The sequence below is a fragment of the Anas acuta genome, chromosome 28 (genome assembly GCF_963932015.1).
Source record: "Anas acuta chromosome 28, bAnaAcu1.1, whole genome shotgun sequence".
Taxonomy (NCBI): domain Eukaryota; kingdom Metazoa; phylum Chordata; class Aves; order Anseriformes; family Anatidae; genus Anas; species Anas acuta.
In genome coordinates, this window is record NC_089006.1 from 249918 (window position 1) to 262500 (window position 12583).

A 12583-nucleotide genomic window follows, 5' to 3' on the forward strand; every position below is an offset into this window, starting at 1 on the left:
CGCTGTTTCCGAGCATCCCTAAACATAGCCCTAGTCGACATCGAAGACGACTGAAAAATCAGGCCCCAGGAAATGCGTTGCGAGCCCTTTTCGCCCATCCAAAAGTGCCCCCAAAGGAAGGCTTTGGGTACAAGAGAACTCCCCAGGGGAGCCTTTACGCAGCCCCACATGCAACTGGACCCTCCGGGTTCGCTGTTCCTGAGCAAACCTAAACGTAACCCTAGCCGTCATCGTAGATGAGTAAAAAATCAGGCCCCAGGAAATGCGTTGCGAACCCCTTTGGACCATCCAAAAGTGCCCCCAAAGGAAGGCTTTGGGTACAAGAGAACTCCCCAGGGGAGCCTTTACGCAGCCCCACATGCAACTGGACCCTCCGGGTTCGCTGTTCCTGAGCAAACCTAAACGTAGCCCTAGCCGTCATCGGAGACGACTGAAAAATCAGGCCCCAGGAAATGCGTTGCGAGCCCTTTTCGCCCATCCAAAAGTGCCCCCAAAGGAAGGCTTTGGGTACAAGAGAACTCCCCAGGGGAGCCTTTACGCAGCCCCACATGCAACTGGACCCTCCGGGTTCGCTGTTTCCGAGCAAACCTAAACATAACCCTAGCCGGCATCGAAGACGACTGAAAATTCAGGCCCCAGGAAATGCGTTGCGAGCCCTTTTTGACCATCCAAAAGTGCCCCCAAAGGAAGGCTTTGGGTACAAGAGAACTCCCCAGGGGAGCCTTTACGCAGCCCCACATGCAACTGGACCCTCCGGGTTCGCTGTTCCTGAGCAAACCTAAACGTAGCCCTAGCCGTCATCGGAGACGACTGAAAAATCAGGCCCCAGGAAATGCGTTGCGAGCCCTTTTGGACCATCCAAAAGTGCCCCCAAAGGAAGGCTTTGGGTACAAGAGAACTCCCCAGGGGAGCCTTTACGCAGCCCCACATGCAACTGGACCCTCCGGGTTCGCTATTTCCGAGCATCCCTAAACATAGCACTAGCCGTCATCGAAGACGACTGAAAAATCAGGCCCCAGGAAATGCGTTGCGAGCCCTTTTCGCCCATCCAAAAGTGCCCCCAAAGGAAGGCTTTGGGTACAAGTGAACTCCCCAGGGGAGCCTTTACGCAGCCCCACATGCAACTGGACCCTCCGGGTTCGCTGTTCCTGAGCAAACCTAAACGTAGCCCTAGCCGTCATCACAGACGACTGAAAAATCAGGCCCCAGGAAATGCGTTGCGAGCCCTTTTCGCCCATCCAAAAGTGCCCCCAAAGGAAGGCTTTGGGTACAAGAGAACTCCCCAGGGAGCCTTTACGCAGCCCCACATGCAACTGGACCCTCCGGGTTCGCTGTTTCCGAGCAAACCTAAACATAGCCCTAGCCGGCATCGAAGACGACTGAAAAATCAGGCCTCAGGAAATGCGTTGCGAGCCCTTTTCGCCCATCCAAAAGTGCCCCAAAGGAAGGCTTTGGGTACAAGTGAACTCCCCAGGGGAGCCTTTACGCAGCCCCACATGCAACTGGACCCTCCGGGTTCGCTGTTCCTGAGCAAACCTAAATGTAGCCCTAGCCGTCATCGAAGACGACTGAAAAATCAGGCCCCAGGAAATGCGTTGCGAGCCCTTTTCGCCCATCCAAAAGTGCCCCCAAAGGAAGGCTTTGGGTACAAGAGAACTCCCCAGGGGAGCCTTTACGCAGCCCCACATGCAACTGGACCCTCCGGGTTCGCTGTTTCCGAGCATCCCTAAACATAGCCCTAGCCGGCATCGAAGACGACTGAAAAATCAGGCCTCAAGAAATGCGTTGCGAGCCCTTTTTGACCATCCAAAAGTGCCCCCAAAGAAAGGCTTTGGGTACAAGAGAACTCCCCAGGGGAGCCTTTACGCAGCCCCACATGCAACTGGACCCTCCGGGTTCGCTGTTCCTGAGCAAACCTAAACGTAGCCCTAGCCGTCATCGGAGACGACTGAAAAATCAGGCCCCAGGAAATGCGTTGCGAGCCCCTTTGGACCATCCAAAAGTGCCCCCAAAGGAAGGCTTTGGGTACAAGAGAACTCCCCAGGGGAGCCTTTACGCAGCCCCACATGCAACTGGACCCTCCGGGTTCGCTGTTTCCGAGCAAACCTAAACATAGCCCTAGTCGGCATCGAAGACGACTGAAAAATCAGGCCCCAGGAAATGCGTTGCGAGCCCTTTTCGCCCATCCAAAAGTGCCCCCAAAGGAAGGCTTTGGGTACAAGAGAACTCCCCAGGGGAGCCTTTACGCAGCCCCACATGCAACTGGACCCTCCGGGTTCGCTGTTTCCGAGCATCCCTAAACATAGCCCTAGCCGGCATCGAAGACGACTGAAAAATCAGGCCTCAGGAAATGCGTTGCGAGCCCTTTTTGACCATTCAAAAGTGCCCCCAAAGAAAGGCTTTGGGTACAAGAGAACTCCCCAGGGGAGCCTTTACGCAGCCCCACATGCAACTGGACCCTCCGGGTTCGCTGTTCCTGAGCAAACCTAAACGTAGCCCTAGCCGGCATCGGAGACGACTGAAAAATCAGGCCCCAGGAAATGCGTTGCGAGCCCCTTTGGACCATCCAAAAGTGCCCCCAAAGGAAGGCTTTGGGTACAAGAGAACTCCCCAGGGGAGCCTTTACGCAGCCCCACATGCAACTGGACCCTCCGGGTTCGCTGTTTCCGAGCAAACCTAAACATAGCCCTAGTCGGCATCGAAGACGACTGAAAAATCAGGCCCCAGGAAATGCGTTGCGAGCCCTTTTCGCCCATCCAAAAGTGCCCCCAAAGGAAGGCTTTGGGTACAAGAGAACTCCCCAGGGGAGCCTTTACGCAGCCCCACATGCAACTGGACCCTCCGGGTTCGCTGTTTCCGAGCATCCCTAAACATAGCCCTAGCCGGCATCGAAGACGACTGAAAAGTCAGGCCTCAGGAAATGCGTTGCGAGCCCTTTTTGACCATTCAAAAGTGCCCCCAAAGAAAGGCTTTGGGTACAAGAGAACTCCCCAGGGGAGCCTTTACGCAGCCCCACATGCAACTGGACCCTCCGGGTTCGCTGTTCCTGAGCAAACCTAAACGTAGCCCTAGCCGTCATCGGAGACGACTGAAAAATCAGGCCCCAGGAAATGCGTTGCGAGCCCCTTTGGACCATCCAAAAGTGCCCCCAAAGGAAGGCTTTGGGTACAAGAGAACTCCCCAGGGGAGCCTTTACGCAGCCCCACATGCAACTGGACCCTCCGGGTTCGCTGTTTCCGAGCAAACCTAAACATAGCCCTAGTCGGCATCGAAGACGACTGAAAAATCAGGCCTCAGGAAATGCGTTGCGAGCCCTTTTCGCCCATCCAAAAGTGCCCCCAAAGGAAGGCTTTGGGTACAAGAGAACTCCCCAGGGGAGCCTTTACGCAGCCCCACATGCAACTGGACCCTCCGGGTTCGCTGTTCCTGAGCAAACCTAAACGTAGCCCTAGCCGTCATCGTAGATGAGTGAAAAATCAGGCCCCCGGAAATGCGTTGCGAACCCCTTTGGACCATCCAAAAGTGCCCCCAAAGGAAGGCTTTGGGTACAAGAGAACTCCCCAGGGGAGCCTTTACGCAGCCCCACATGCAACTGACCCTCCGGGTTCGCTGTTTCCGAGCATCCCTAAACATAGCCCTAGTCGACATCGAAGACGACTGAAAAATCAGGCCCCAGGAAATGCGTTGCGAGCCCTTTTCGCCCATCCAAAAGTGCCCCCAAAGGAAGGCTTTGGGTACAAGAGAACTCCCCAGGGGAGCCTTTACGCAGCCCCACATGCAACTGGACCCTCCGGGTTCGCTGTTCCTGAGCAAACCTAAACGTAGCCCTAGCCGTCATCGGAGACGACTGAAAAATCAGGCCCCAGGAAATGCGTTGCGAGCCCCTTTGGACCATACAAAAGTGCCCCCAAAGGAAGGCTTTGGGTACAAGTGAACTCCCCAGGGGAGCCTTTACGCAGCCCCACATGCAACTGGACCCTCCGGGTTCGCTGTTTCCGAGCATCCCTAAACATATCCCTAGCCGTCATCGGAGACGACTGAAAAATCAGGCCCCAGGAAATGCGTTGCGAGCCCTTTTCGCCCATCCAAAAGTGCCCCCAAAGGAAGGCTTTGGGTACAAGAGAACTCCCCAGGGGATCCTTTACACAGCCCCACATGCAACTGGACCCTCCGGGTTCGCTGTTTCCGAGCATCCCTAAACATAGCCCTAGTCGGCATCGAAGACGACTGAAAAATCAGGCCTCAGGAAATGCGTTGCGAGCCCTTTTTGCCCATCCAAAAGTGCCCCAAAGGAAGGCTTTGGGTACAAGAGAACTCCCCAGGGGAGCCTTTACGCAGCCCCACATGCAACTGGACCCTCCGGGTTCGCTGTTCCTGAGCAAATCTAAACGTAGCCCTAGCCGTCATCGAAGACGACTGAAAAATCAGGCCCCAGGAAATGCGTTGCGAGCCCCTTTGGACCATCCAAAAGTGCCCCCAAAGGAAGGCTTTGGGTACAAGTGAACTCCCCAGGGGAGCCTTTACGCAGCCCCACATGCAACTGGACCCTCCGGGTTCGCTGTTCCTGAGCAAACCTAAACGTAGCCCTAGCCGTCATCGGAAACGACTGAAAAATCAGGCCCCAGGAAATGCGTTGCGAGCCCCTTTGGACCATCCAAAAGTGCCCCCAAAGGAAGGCTTTGGGTACAAGAGAACTCCCCAGGGGAGCCTTTACGCAGCCCCACATGCAACTGGACCCTCCGGGTTCGCTGTTCCTGAGCAAACCTAAACGTAGCCCTAGCCGTCATCGTAGATGAGTGAAAAATCAGGCCCCCGGAAATGCGTTGCGAACCCCTTTGGACCATCCAAAAGTGCCCCCAAAGGAAGGCTTTGGGTACAAGAGAACTCCCCAGGGGAGCCTTTACTCAGCCCCACATGCAACTGGACCCTCCGGGTTCGCTGTTTCCGAGCATCCCTAAACATAGCCCTATTCGACATCGAAGACGACTGAAAAATCAGGCCTCAGGAAATGCGTTGCGAGCCCTTTTCGCCCATCCAAAAGTGCCCCCAAAGGAAGGCTTTGGGTACAAGAGAACTCCCCAGGGGAGCCTTTACGCAGCCCCACATGCAACTGGACCCTCCGGGTTCGCTGTTCCTGAGCAAACCTAAACGTAGCCCTAGCCGTCATCGGAGACGACTGAAAAATCAGGCCCCAGGAAATGCGTTGCGAGCCCCTTTGGACCATCCAAAAGTGCCCCCAAAGGAAGGCTTTGGGTACAAGAGAACTCCCCAGGGGAGCCTTTACGCAGCCCCACATGCAACTGGACCCTCCGGGTTCGCTGTTTCCGAGCATCCCTAAACATATCCCTAGCCGTCATCGGAGACGACTGAAAAATCAGGCCCCAGGAAATGCGTTGCGAGCCCTTTTCGCCCATCCAAAAGTGCCCCCAAAGGAAGGCTTTGGGTACAAGAGAACTCCCCAGGGGAGCCTTTACGCAGCCCCACATGCAACTGGACCCTCCGGGTTCGCTGTTTCCGAGCATCCCTAAACATAGCCCTAGTCGGCATCGAAGACGACTGAAAAATCAGGCCTCAGGAAATGCGTTGCGAGCCCTTTTCGCCCATCCAAAAGTGCCCCAAAGGAAGGCTTTGGGTACAAGAGAACTCCCCAGGGGAGCCTTTACGCAGCCCCACATGCAACTGGACCCTCCGGGTTCGCTGTTTCCGAGCATCCCTAAACATAGCCCTAGCCGGCATCGAAGACGACTGAAAAATCAGGCCCCAGGAAATGCGTTGCGAGCCCTTTTTGCCCATCCAAAAGTGCCCCCAAAGGAAGGCTTTGGGTACAAGTGAACTCCCCAGGGGAGCCTTTACGCAGCCCCACATGCAACTGGACCCTCCGGGTTCACTTTTTCCGAGCATCCCTAAACATAGACCGAGTCGGCATCGAAGACGACTGAAAAATCAGGCCTCAGGAAATGCGTTGCGAGCCCTTTTCGCCCATCCAAAAGTGCCCCCAAAGGAAGGCTTTGGGTACAAGAGAACTCCCCAGGGGAGCCTTTACGCAGCCCCACATGCAACTGGACCCTCCGGGTTCGCTGTTCCTGAGCAAACCTAAACGTAGCCCTAGTCGTCATCGGAGACGACTGAAAAATCAGGCCCCAGGAAATGCGTTGCGAGCCCCTTTGGACCATCCAAAAGTGCCCCCAAAGGAAGGCTTTGGGTACAAGTGAACTCCCCAGGGGAGCCTTTACGCAGCCCCACATGCAACTGGACCCTCCGGGTTCGCTGTTTCCGAGCATCCCTAAACATAGCCCTAGCCGTCATCGGAGACGACTGAAAAATCAGGCCCCAGGAAATGCGTTGCGAGCCCTTTTCGCCCATCCAAAAGTGCCCCCAAAGGAAGGCTTTGGGTACAAGAGAACTCCCCAGGGGAGCCTTTACGCAGCCCCACATGCAACTGGACCCTCCGGGTTCGCTGTTCCTGAGCAAACCTAAACGTAACCCTAGCCGTCATCGTAGTTGAGTAAAAAATCAGGCCCCAGGAAATGCGTTGCGAACCCCTTTGGACCATCCAAAAGTGCCCCCAAAGGAAGGCTTTGGGTACAAGAGAACTCCCCAGGGGAGCCTTTACGCAGCCCCACATGCAACTGGACCCTCCGGGTTCGCTGTTCCTGAGCAAACCTAAACGTAGCCCTAGCCGTCATCGGAGACGACTGAAAAATCAGGCCCCAGGAAATGCGTTGCGAGCCCTTTTCGCCCATCCAAAAGTGCCCCCAAAGGAAGGCTTTGGGTACAAGAGAACTCCCCAGGGGAGCCTTTACGCAGCCCCACATGCAACTGGACCCTCCGGGTTCGCTGTTTCCGAGCAAACCTAAACATAACCCTAGCCGGCATCGAAGACGACTGAAAATTCAGGTCCAAGGAAATGCGTTGCGAGCCCTTTTCGCCCATCCAAAAGTGCCCCCAAAGGAAGGCTTTGGGTACAAGAGAACTCCCCAGGGGAGCCTTTACGCAGCCCCACATGCAACTGGACCCTCCGGGTTCGCTGTTCCTGAGCAAACCTAAACGTAGCCCTAGCCGTCATCGGAGACGAGTGAAAAATCAGGCCCCAGGAAATGCGTTCCGAGCCCTTTTGGACCATCCAAAAGTGCCCCCAAAGGAAGGCTTTGGGTACAAGTGAACTCCCCAGGGGAGCCTTTACGCAGCCCCACATGCAACTGGACCCTCCGGGTTCGCTGTTTCCGAGCATCCCTAAACATAGCCCTAGCCGGCATCGAAGACGACTGAAAAATCAGGCCCCAGGAAATGCGTTGCGAGCCCTTTTCGCCCATCCAAAAGTGCCCCCAAAGGAAGGCTTTGGGTACAAGTGAACTCCCCAGGGGAGCCTTTACGCAGCCCCACATGCAACTGGACCCTCCGGGTTCGCTGTTCCTGAGCAAACCTAAACGTAGCCCTAGCCGTCATCGGAGACGACTGAAAAATCAGGCCCCAGGAAATGCGTTGCGAGCCCTTTTCGCCCATCCAAAAGTGCCCCCAAAGGAAGGCTTTGGGTACAAGAGAACTCCCCAGGGGAGCCTTTACGCAGCCCCACATGCAACTGGACCCTCCGGGTTCGCTGTTTCCGAGCAAACCTAAACATAGCCCTAGTCGGCATCGAAGACGACTGAAAAATCAGGCCTCAGGAAATGCGTTGCGAGCCCTTTTCGCCCATCCAAAAGTGCCCCCAAAGGAAGGCTTTGGGTACAAGAGAACTCCCCAGGGGAGCCTTTACGCAGCCCCACATGCAACTGGACCCTCCGGGTTCGCTGTTCCTGAGCAAACCTAAACGTAGCCCTAGCCGTCATCGAAGACGACTGAAAAATCAGGCCCCAGGAAATGCGTTGCGAGCCCTTTTCGCCCATCCAAAAGTGCCCCCAAAGGAAGGCTTTGGGTACAAGAGAACTCCCCAGGGGAGCCTTTACGCAGCCCCACATGCAACTGGACCCTCCGGGTTCGCTGTTTCCGAGCATCCCTAAACATAGCCCTAGCCGGCATCGAAGACGACTGAAAAATCAGGCCTCAGGAAATGCGTTGCGAGCCCTTTTTGACCATCCAAAAGTGCCCCCAAAGAAAGGCTTTGGGTACAAGAGAACTCCCCAGGGGAGCCTTTACGCAGCCCCACATGCAACTGGACCCTCCGGGTTCGCTGTTCCTGAGCAAACCTAAACGTAGACCTAGCCGTCATCGGAGACGACTGAAAAATCAGGCCCCAGGAAATGCGTTGCGAGCCCCTTTGGACCATCCAAAAGTGCCCCCAAAGGAAGGCTTTGGGTACAAGAGAACTCCCCAGGGGAGCCTTTACGCAGCCCCACATGCAACTGGACCCTCCGGGTTCGCTGTTTCCGAGCAAACCTAAACATAGCCCTAGTCGGCATCGAAGACGACTGAAAAATCAGGCCTCAGGAAATGCGTTGCGAGCCCTTTTTGCCCATCCAAAAGTGCCCCCAAAGGAAGGCTTTGGGTACAAGAGAACTCCCCAGGGGAGCCTTTACGCAGCCCCACATGCAACTGGACCCTCCGGGTTCGCTGTTCCTGAGCAAACCTAAACGTAGCCCTAGCCGTCATCGAAGACGACTGAAAAATCAGGCCCCAGGAAATGCGTTGCGAGCCCCTTTGGACCATCCAAAAGTGCCCCCAAAGGAAGGCTTTGGGTACAAGAGAACTCCCCAGGGGAGCCTTTACGCAGCCCCACATGCAACTGGACCCTCCGGGTTCGCTGTTCCTGAGCAAACCTAAACGTAGCCCTAGCCGTCATCGAAGACGACTGAAAAATCAGGCCCCAGGAAATGCGTTGCGAGCCCCTTTGGACCATCCAAAAGTGCCCCCAAAGGAAGGCTTTGGGTACAAGAGAACTCCCCAGGGGAGCCTTTACGCAGCCCCACATGCAACTGGACCCTCCGGGTTCGCTGTTCCTGAGCAAACCTAAACGTAGCCCTAGCCGTCATCGGAAACGACTGAAAAATCAGGCCCCAGGAAATGCGTTGCGAGCCCCTTTGGACCATCCAAAAGTGCCCCCAAAGGAAGGCTTTGGGTACAAGAGAACTCCCCAGGGGAGCCTTTACGCAGCCCCACATGCAACTGGACCCTCCGGGTTCGCTGTTCCTGAGCAAACCTAAACGTAGCCCTAGCCGTCAACGGAGACGAGTGAAAAATCAGGCCCCAGGAAATGCGTTGCGAGCCCCTTTGGACCATTCAAAAGTGCCCCCAAAGGAAGGCTTTGGGTACAAGAGAACTCCCCAGGGGAGCCTTTACGCAGCCCCACATGCAACTGGACCCTCCGGGTTCGCTGTTTCCGAGCATCCCTAAACATAGCCCTAGTCGACATCGAAGACGACTGAAAAATCAGGCCTCAGGAAATGCGTTGCGAGCCCTTTTTGCCCATCCAAAAGTGCCCCCAAAGGAAGGCTTTGGGTACAAGAGAACTCCCCAGGGGAGCCTTTACGCAGCCCCACATGCAACTGGACCCTCCGGGTTCGCTGTTCCTGAGCAAACCTAAACGTAGCCCTAGCCGTCATCGAAGACGACTGAAAAATCAGGCCCCAGGAAATGCGTTGCGAGCCCCTTTGGACCATCCAAAAGTGCCCCCAAAGGAAGGCTTTGGGTACAAGTGAACTCCCCAGGGGAGCCTTTACGCAGCCCCACATGCAACTGGACCCTCCGGGTTCGCTGTTTCCGAGCATCCCTAAACATATCCCTAGCCGTCATCGGAGACGACTGAAAAATCAGGCCCCAGGAAATGCGTTGCGAGCCCTTTTCGCCCATCCAAAAGTGCCCCCAAAGGAAGGCTTTGGGTACAAGAGAACTCCCCAGGGGAGCCTTTACGCAGCCCCACATGCAACTGGACCCTCCGGGTTCGCTGTTTCCGAGCATCCCTAAACATAGCCCTAGCCGTCATCGGAGACGACTGAAAAATCAGGCCCCAGGAAATGCGTTCCGAGCCCTTTTGGACCATCCAAAAGTGCCCCCAAAGGAAGGCTTTGGGTACAAGTGAACTCCCCAGGGGAGCCTTTACGCAGCCCCACATGCAACTGGACCCTCCGGGTTCGCTGTTTCCGAGCATCCCTAAACATAGCCCTAGTCGGCATCGAAGACGACTGAAAAATCAGGCCTCAGGAAATGCGTTGCGAGCCCTTTTCGCCCATCCAAAAGTGCCCCCAAAGGAAGGCTTTGGGTACAAGAGAACTCCCCAGGGGAGCCTTTACGCAGCCCCACATGCAACTGGACCCTCCGGGTTCGCTGTTCCTGAGCAAACCTAAACGTAGCCCTAGCCGTCATCGGAGACGACTGAAAAATCAGGCCCCAGGAAATGCGTTGCGAGCCCCTTTGGACCATCCAAAAGTGCCCCCAAAGGAAGGCTTTGGGTACAAGTGAACTCCCCAGGGGAGCCTTTACGCAGCCCCACATGCAACTGGACCCTCCGGGTTCGCTGTTTCCGAGCATCCCTAAACATAGCCCTAGCCGTCATCGGAGACGACTGAAAAATCAGGCCCCAGGAAATGCGTTGCGAGCCCTTTTCGCCCATCCAAAAGTGCCCCCAAAGGAAGGCTTTGGGTACAAGAGAACTCCCCAGGGGAGCCTTTACACAGCCCCACATGCAACTGGACCCTCCGGGTTCGCTGTTTCCGAGCATCCCTAAACATAGCCCTAGTCGGCATCGAAGACGACTGAAAAATCAGGCCCCAGGAAATGCGTTGCGAGCCCTTTTCGCCCATCCAGAAGTGCCCCAAAGGAAGGCTTTGGGTACAAGAGAACTCCCCAGGGGAGCCTTTACGCAGCCCCACATGCAACTGGACCCTCCGGGTTCGCTGTTTCCGAGCATGCCTAAACGTAGCCCTAGCCGGCATCGAAGACGACTGAAAAATCAGGCCCCAGGAAATGCGTTGCGAGCCCTTTTCGCCCATCCAAAAGTGCCCCCAAAGGAAGGCTTTGGGTACAAGAGAACTCCCCAGGGGAGCCTTTACGCAGCCCCACATGCAACTGGACCCTCCGGGTTCGCTGTTTCCGAGCATCCCTAAACATAGCCCTAGCCGGCATCGAAGACGACTGAAAAATCAGGCCCCAGGAAATGCGTTGCGAGCCCCTTTGGACCATCCAAAAGTGCCCGCAAAGGAAGGCTTTGGGTACAAGTGAACTCCCCAGGGGAGCGTTTACGCAGCCCCACATGCAACTGGACCCTCCGGGTTCGCTGTTTCTGAGCATCCCTAAACATATCCCTAGCCGTCATCGGAGACGACTGAAAAATCAGGCCCCAGGAAATGCGTTGCGAGCCCTTTTCGCCCATCCAAAAGTGCCCCCAAAGGAAGGCTTTGGGTACAAGAGAACTCCCCAGGGGAGCCTTTACGCAGCCCCACATGCAACTGGACCCTCCGGGTTCGCTGTTTCCGAGCATCCCTAAACATAGCCCTAGTCGACATCGAAGACGACTGAAAAATCAGGCCTCAGGAAATGCGTTGCGAGCCCTTTTTGCCCATCCAAAACTGCCCCAAAGGAAGGCTTTGGGTACAAGAGAACTCCCCAGGGGAGCCTTTACGCAGCCCCACATGCAACTGGACCCTCCGGGTTCGCTGTTCCTGAGCAAACCTAAACGTAGCCCTAGCCGTCATCGAAGACGACTGAAAAATCAGGCCCCAGGAAATGCGTTGCGAGCCCTTTTTGCCCATCCAAAAGTGCCCCCAAAGGAAGGCTTTGGGTACAAGAGAACTCCCCAGGGGAGCCTTTACGCAGCCCCACATGCAACTGGACCCTCCGGGTTCACTGTTCCTGAGCAAACCTAAACGTAGCCCTAGCCGTCATCTGAGACGACTGAAAAATCAGGCCCCAGGAAATGCGTTGCGAGCCCCTTTGGACCATCCAAAAGTGCCCCCAAAGGAAGGCTTTGGGTACAAGAGAACTCCCCAGGGGAGCCTTTACGCAGCCCCACATGCAACTGGACCCTCCGGGTTCGCTGTTCCTGAGCAAACCTAAACGTAGCCCTAGCCGTCATCGAAGACGACTGAAAAATCAGGCCCCAGGAAATGCGTTGCGAGCCCTTTTTGCCCATCCAAAAGTGCCCCCAAAGGAAGGCTTTGGGTACAAGAGAACTCCCCAGGGGAGCCTTTACGCAGCCCCACATGCAACTGGACCCTCCGGGTTCGCTGTTGCTGAGCAAACCTAAACGTAGCCCTAGCCGTCATCGAAGACGACTGAAAAATCAGGCCCCAGGAAATGCGTTGCGAGCCCTTTTCGCCCATCCAAAAGTGCCCCCAAAGGAAGGCCTTGGGTACAAGAGAACTCCCCAGGGGAGCCTTTACGCAGCCCCACATGCAACTGGACCCTCCGGGTTCGCTTTTTCCGAGCATCCCTAAACATAGACTGAGACGGCATCGAAGACGACTGAAAAATCAGGCCCCAGGAAATGCGTTGCGAGCCCTTTTCGCCCATCCAAAAGTGCCCCCAAAGGAAGGCTTTGGGTACAAGAGAACTCCCCAGGGGAGCCTTTACGCAGCCCCACATGCAACTGGACCCTCCGGGTTCGCTGTTTCCGAGCATCCCTAAACATAGCCCTAGCCGGCATCGAAGACGA